The sequence below is a fragment of the Taudactylus pleione genome, unplaced genomic scaffold, assembly GCF_031769625.1.
Source record: "Taudactylus pleione unplaced genomic scaffold, aTauple2 ptg000156l, whole genome shotgun sequence".
Classification (NCBI taxonomy): Eukaryota; Metazoa; Chordata; class Amphibia; order Anura; family Myobatrachidae; genus Taudactylus; species Taudactylus pleione.
Window position 1 is genome coordinate 18181062 of NW_028284558.1, and position 6014 is coordinate 18187075.

General features: G+C 39.4%; 1 pseudogene; it reads right to left on the reverse strand.

Moving 5' to 3' along the window:
• Positions 1 to 5122: 5122 nt before the first annotated feature.
• LOC148521672 (5S ribosomal RNA) lies at positions 5123 to 5241 on the reverse strand (annotated as a pseudogene).
• Between the last annotated feature and the right edge of the window lie 773 nt (positions 5242 to 6014).

Here is a 6014-nt window from a genome sequence, read left to right on the forward strand (position 1 = left end):
GGAACTAGCCCTGGGGGGTGGGGGGGAGAGGAGAGTAGGGATAGGGTACTTACCTTAGCTGTTGGGATTCTGCTTTTTTGGGCTTCCAGCATCGGCATTTCATACCCAACCCATTTGAATTATGCAAAATCTCTCTGGAATGAACAAAAGGAGAGGGAGGATTTTATAGTGAAAGCAAGACTCAAGAGGGCATATCAAAATCTCTTTCCTTTAGAGGTGTAGGCTGGTGTGTCAGATACAGGAGCTGCATTTGAGATAATATGCAAATGGTAATATCAGCCTTCCCCTGGTGCACTAGTCTGCATCTGAATGTTCAAGCAAACATGACTTTCAGCATCTCTGCCACTGTAACACCACCGGTGGTTCACAACACATCACCATCAGTGCACCATTGCATGCATCATCGACACTTACACTATCCCACTCTGTGGCTGCAGCTCTGCATCTGAGAACGCGGCTGCCTTCACTGAAAAAAAAATAGCCTGTGGCGCTTAGAAGGACTTATGTTCACAATAATTATAAAAATATACTGATACATCTCATTAATAAATAAATATATGCACAATCCTTTGCTGCTGTTGAGAAATGGTGGCAAGCCAAAAAAACTAAAAGTAGAACATAAAACAACAGCGCAATGGGAATGTCTAGATGCTAATTGATATGCAAATATGACAATATATATTTTAAAATTGTTTAATCAAATACAACAATATAAAAAAAACCTGTATATTTAAAAATACAGTTGCAGCAGCTAGATAATTCAAAGAGAAACATTTCTCAAAAGCAAATACTGTATCAGCAGGAAAATTGTTATTATTGTGATTGTATTATTGTAGCTATTTGCACAAGGTCTCTTGCAGGTAAGCAGCACAATTGAAAGTTCAACTTATGATTAAAAAAAACTGCTTTTATATATATATATATATATATATATATATATATATATATATACAGGTCCATAAATATTGGGACTTTGACAGAATTTTCAGATTTTGGCCTTTATTCACCACCACAATGGTTTTGAAATGAAACAAACAAGATGTGCTTTAACTGCAGACTTTCAGATTTAATTTGAGGGTAATTACATTCAAATTGGGTGAACGGTGTAGGAATTACAACAGTTTTAATATGTGCCTCCCTCTTTTTAAGGGGCCAAAAGTAATGGGACTATCAACTCAAAAGCTATTTCATGGACAGGTGTGGGCTATTCCCACATTATTTCATTATCAATTAAGCAGGCAAAAGGTCTGGAGTTGATTCTAGGTGTGACATTTGCATTTGGAATCAGTTGCTGTCGACTCTCAATATGAGATCCAAAGAGCTGTCACTATCAGGGAAGCAAGCCATCATTAGGCTGAAAAATCAAAACAAACCCATCAGAGAGATAGCAAAAACATTAGGTGTGGCCAAATCAACTGTTTGGAACAATCTTAAAAAGAAAGAACGCACCGGAGAGCTCAGCAACACAAAAAGACCTGGAAGACCACGGAAAACAACTGTGGTGGATGACAAAATAATTATTTCCCTGTTGAAGAAAAACCCCTTCACAACAGTTGGCCAAATCAAGAACACTCTCCAGGAGGTAGATGTATATGTGTCAAAGTCAACAATCAAGAGAAGACTTCACAAGAGTGAATATAGAGGGTTCACCACAAGATGCAAACCATTGGTGAGCCACAAAACCAGGAAGACCAGATTAGAGTTTGCCAAACAACATCTAAAAAAGCCATTACAGTTCTGGAACAACATCCTATTGACAGATGAGACAAAGATCAACTTGTACCAGAGCGATGGGAAGAGAAGAGAAGGAAAGGAACTGCTCATGATCCAAAACATACCACCTCATCAGTGAAGCATGGTGGTGGTAGTGTCATGGCGTGGGCATGTATGGCTGCCAATGGAACTGGTTCCCTTGTATTTATTGATGATGTGACTGCTGACAGAAGCAGCAGAATGAATTCTGAAGTGTTTTGGGCAATATTATATGCTCATATTCAGTCAAATGCTTCAGAACTCATTGGACAGCGCTTCACAGTGCAGATGGACAATGACCCGAAGCATACTGCAAAAGCAACCAAAGAGTTTTTTAAGGCTAAAAAGTGGAATGTTATGCAATGGCCAAGTCAATCCCCTGACCTGAATCCGACTGAGCATGCATTTCACTTGATGAAGACAAAACTGAAGGGAAAATGCCCCAAGAACAAACAGGAACTGAAGACATTTGCAGTAGAGGCCAGGCAGAGCATCACCAGGGATGAAACCCAGCGTCTGGTGATGTCTATGCGTTCCAGACTTCTGGCTGTAATTGCCTGCAAAGGATTTGCAACAAAGTATTAAAAAGTGAAAGTTAGATTTAGGATTGTTTAGCTTGTCCCATTACTTTTGGCCCCTTAAAAAGTGGGAGGCACATATAGAAACCGTTGTAATTCCTACACCGTTCACCTGATTTGGATGTAATTACCCTCAAATTAAATCTGAAAGTCTGCAGTTAAATCACATCTTGTTTGTTTCATTTCAAAGCCATTGTGGTGGTGAATAGAGGACAAAATATGAAAATTCTGTCAATGTCCCAATATTTATGGACCTGTGTATATATATATATATATATATATATATATAAACACTCTAACACCAATTGAGCCGATAGCTATTAGTGTAGAAAAAAAACAGCACTCACGTTTAGATGAAAACTTCACATGTTTTATTCACATGGACAAAAGTGATTAATGCAGCATAGGTAAGGAGTGGCCCAATGGCCGTTTCAACTGTATTGCAGTCTTCCTCAGGGGCAAACACATACTGAGCCCAACAGCACTTAAATACATATAACGGCACCAAAATCAGGAGAGCACAGAAGCCACGCCATCAGCACTGGATAGGCTGCGCGGTGTCAGATGAGTGGGCAGGGTTACTCTTGTAAACAAATATCCCTGGGTCCATGTTAGTGCCGGGCTGTCAGAAGGTGCACCACGGCTGTTGCTGCGGACTGAACTGCGCTATGTTAGTGGAATATACACACTATGTTGCATGCTGTAGCAGCATATAGCCCACAGTCACCTGTTGATGGCTGCGCGTATCAAGGGTAAATAAAGAGAGAAGTGATGCTCCAAATTGCACCGTATAAAGCCAAATGCTGTGAACCACTTAGAACATCATGTAATGACAACACCAGAAAAAGTGAGAATAGATTATTTTATGCCATGTATTGACGATTTGTCCTTTACATGGCCCTCACTATGATAATAGTGAGCAGCCTATGGCCATGGGGTTATGCCACTATATACAATGTCACACTATTCTCACTTTTTGTGGTGTTAGAGTGTTTCAATGATTTTTCTACGGACCTGGCACCCCTCTGCTGTCATTGTCATTAGAGTGCCATCTCTTAACTCTGTTAAACAGATGGGTGTGGCGCCAATACTCCGTAACAGTGAAATGAAAAGATGTATAGTGAGTGTATATAGCTACCAAACCCTAAAATATTCAGGCGTCAGCTTCAAATCAACATTAAAATACTCGTGTTGGTATTTAGGAAACAGTGAAGAAGGGGGTGAGTTGATAATAGGGCGACTGGTTTGCTGCAATAACATGTGTCAATTTATACAAATAAATAACATTTCATATAGTGCATAAATATAATAAAAACAACAAAATAATGTGACAGTGCAAAATAATTATATAAAAAACAACAATTTATTATAGAAACAGAATTAAAAAACCTTAAAACTTATCAGGTTTTTCTTAATCAGATATTTGTAAACAGTGATAAAAAGAATATAAAATCAAGAGGCATTTCATAATATTCAGATGGAGGTAAAAATTGGAGGTAAAAAATAAATAAATAATGAATAAATATAGCAGCTTATCTGATACAACGAGAAAGGTATTTCTTCCAGAGTTCAAGAGGCATAGGTCAAACACACCCAATGCATTTCGTCCTAAGACTTCATCAAGGGTATGCTGTGTGAGTGAGGTGGTCTGCTATTTATACCCCATTGAAGGTTCAAAAGGGTGTCATGAGTCTGCATCACTTCTTTTAGTCCCAGTAGTTCATGTGATCAAGAGAGACATTATAAAATAGCCTATTAGTTAATGGTTTAGATGTTTATATGTCCAAGTCAGAAAAAAAGGTTGGAAAAAGTTATGTTTATGACTTATAATTAGAGCTGGGTCCGTCCATGCAATGCATTATTTCTGCCCTTTCTCAGTCACTTCTGCCCTTCTTATGTCCATCACGTCCATTCCGCTGTCTTTGTGAAGTGTTCCTGGTTAGAGCCCTGGTTCTCCCGGGGTGACGTCACTTCCGTCACATGCGCATCAGTCAGTTCCATACTCCTCAGTCATGTGCTTCATCTGGCCATGTCATGTGTAAAATGTCACTTCTGCCCTGGCTTACCGCTGCACCTGGAATGGATATCCGCCCTCACGGCTCAAGTTAATCGGAGTCCCGGTTGCCATAGTGACACTTCCGCCCTTACGAATGTATAGAGGATTCAGCTTCCGCTCATATACTAGATCCACGTCTTAAATATAGTTTTCTTCAGTACTTTCTATAACTCAAAAAGAAGATATGTGTTAGAACCTAAATGCAGAGACTTAATGCAGTTCCTACTTATAACTCCACTAGTGACAATAGTTGAGCAGCAGATCTCCCTAACCAAATTAATCATGTTACGTCTTATACAGAGATCTAGCCTAAAAGTCCATAGTGTCATCAAACCTAACTGGACATGATGAGACTAGCCGAACAAAAAATAATAATTTTGATTTAGAGTTCAACACATTATTAAAGATGAATCCTGGTTTAAGAGAGGCATTGAGACAGGGCATGATTTTATGTTTCAGATGATTCTTCCTAGATGTTAATTTTCCTTGTCTTTCTGGGGATATGTAGACTTTACAACACCTGGGATTTCCAAGAGGTCACCAATCTTGGTACTAATCAGGCCCTACTGCATTAAGTTAGTAATCAGCATAGCCAAGCTTAATGAGGTGGTATGGTTGTATGTTACATTTTCCCTAAGGTCGCTTCTTCTTCCATATGCCATGTAGTTAATCCATCCATTGATTGGATTTGGTGAAGTTCACTTAATGGCAGTGTTACCCTATTGAACCTTTTTAGTATTTGCAGCACCAGGTATTCCTAAGAGGTGACCCAGCTTAGTACTGACCAGGTCCAGTCATGTTTGGCTTCCAAAATCAGATGAGGTTGGGCATACACATGGTGGTATGGCAGCAAATACCTATTTCAGTGTGTTCAGTCTGTGGTTAGCACTGCCTAATGCTCTACTAAACCTGGTCTTCCCCACAAGGTCACTCTTATGGGTACTGATCAGGCCACTCAATGTATAGCCAGTGAAACCTGGAAAAACATGGGGGGTAAACTAGTAGATGCGAACTTTACAATCAATGGAACAGAGCGATCTCATAGTAATCCTTTGGGTGTCATTGTGTCTAATTCGAACAGCCAAAACATTTCCCTTCTTGATAAAAGGTTGCACAGGTCTCCTCCTCTTTTTCCCAGTGTCACATGTTCAATCGCTTTGAAAGTTATATCTTCCGGATTGGAGTTATGCTTGGTCACAAAATGCTTGGAGACTGCTTGCCCCTCTACTCTGTTTTTGATGTTCCGAATATGTTCTTGGAGTTTCATTTTTAATGGTCTCTTCGTGTTTCCTATATATTTTATCCACACGTACATCCCAACAGATATATAACTGACGTAGAGTTGCAATTCATAAAGTTCTTTATGGTATACTCTGTGGAACCATCTAAGTTCATAAAGGTTTTTCTTTTGGGGTGGAGGAATTTACAGATACACCTTATTAAGCTTGGCTATGCTGATTACTAACTTAATGCAGTTGGGCCTGATTAGTACCAAGATTGGTGACTTCTTGGGAATCCCAGGTGTTGTAAAGTCTACATATCCCCAGAAAGACAAGGAAAATGAACATCTAGGAAGAATCATCTGAAACTTAAAATCATGCCCTGTCTCAATACCTCTCTTAAACCAG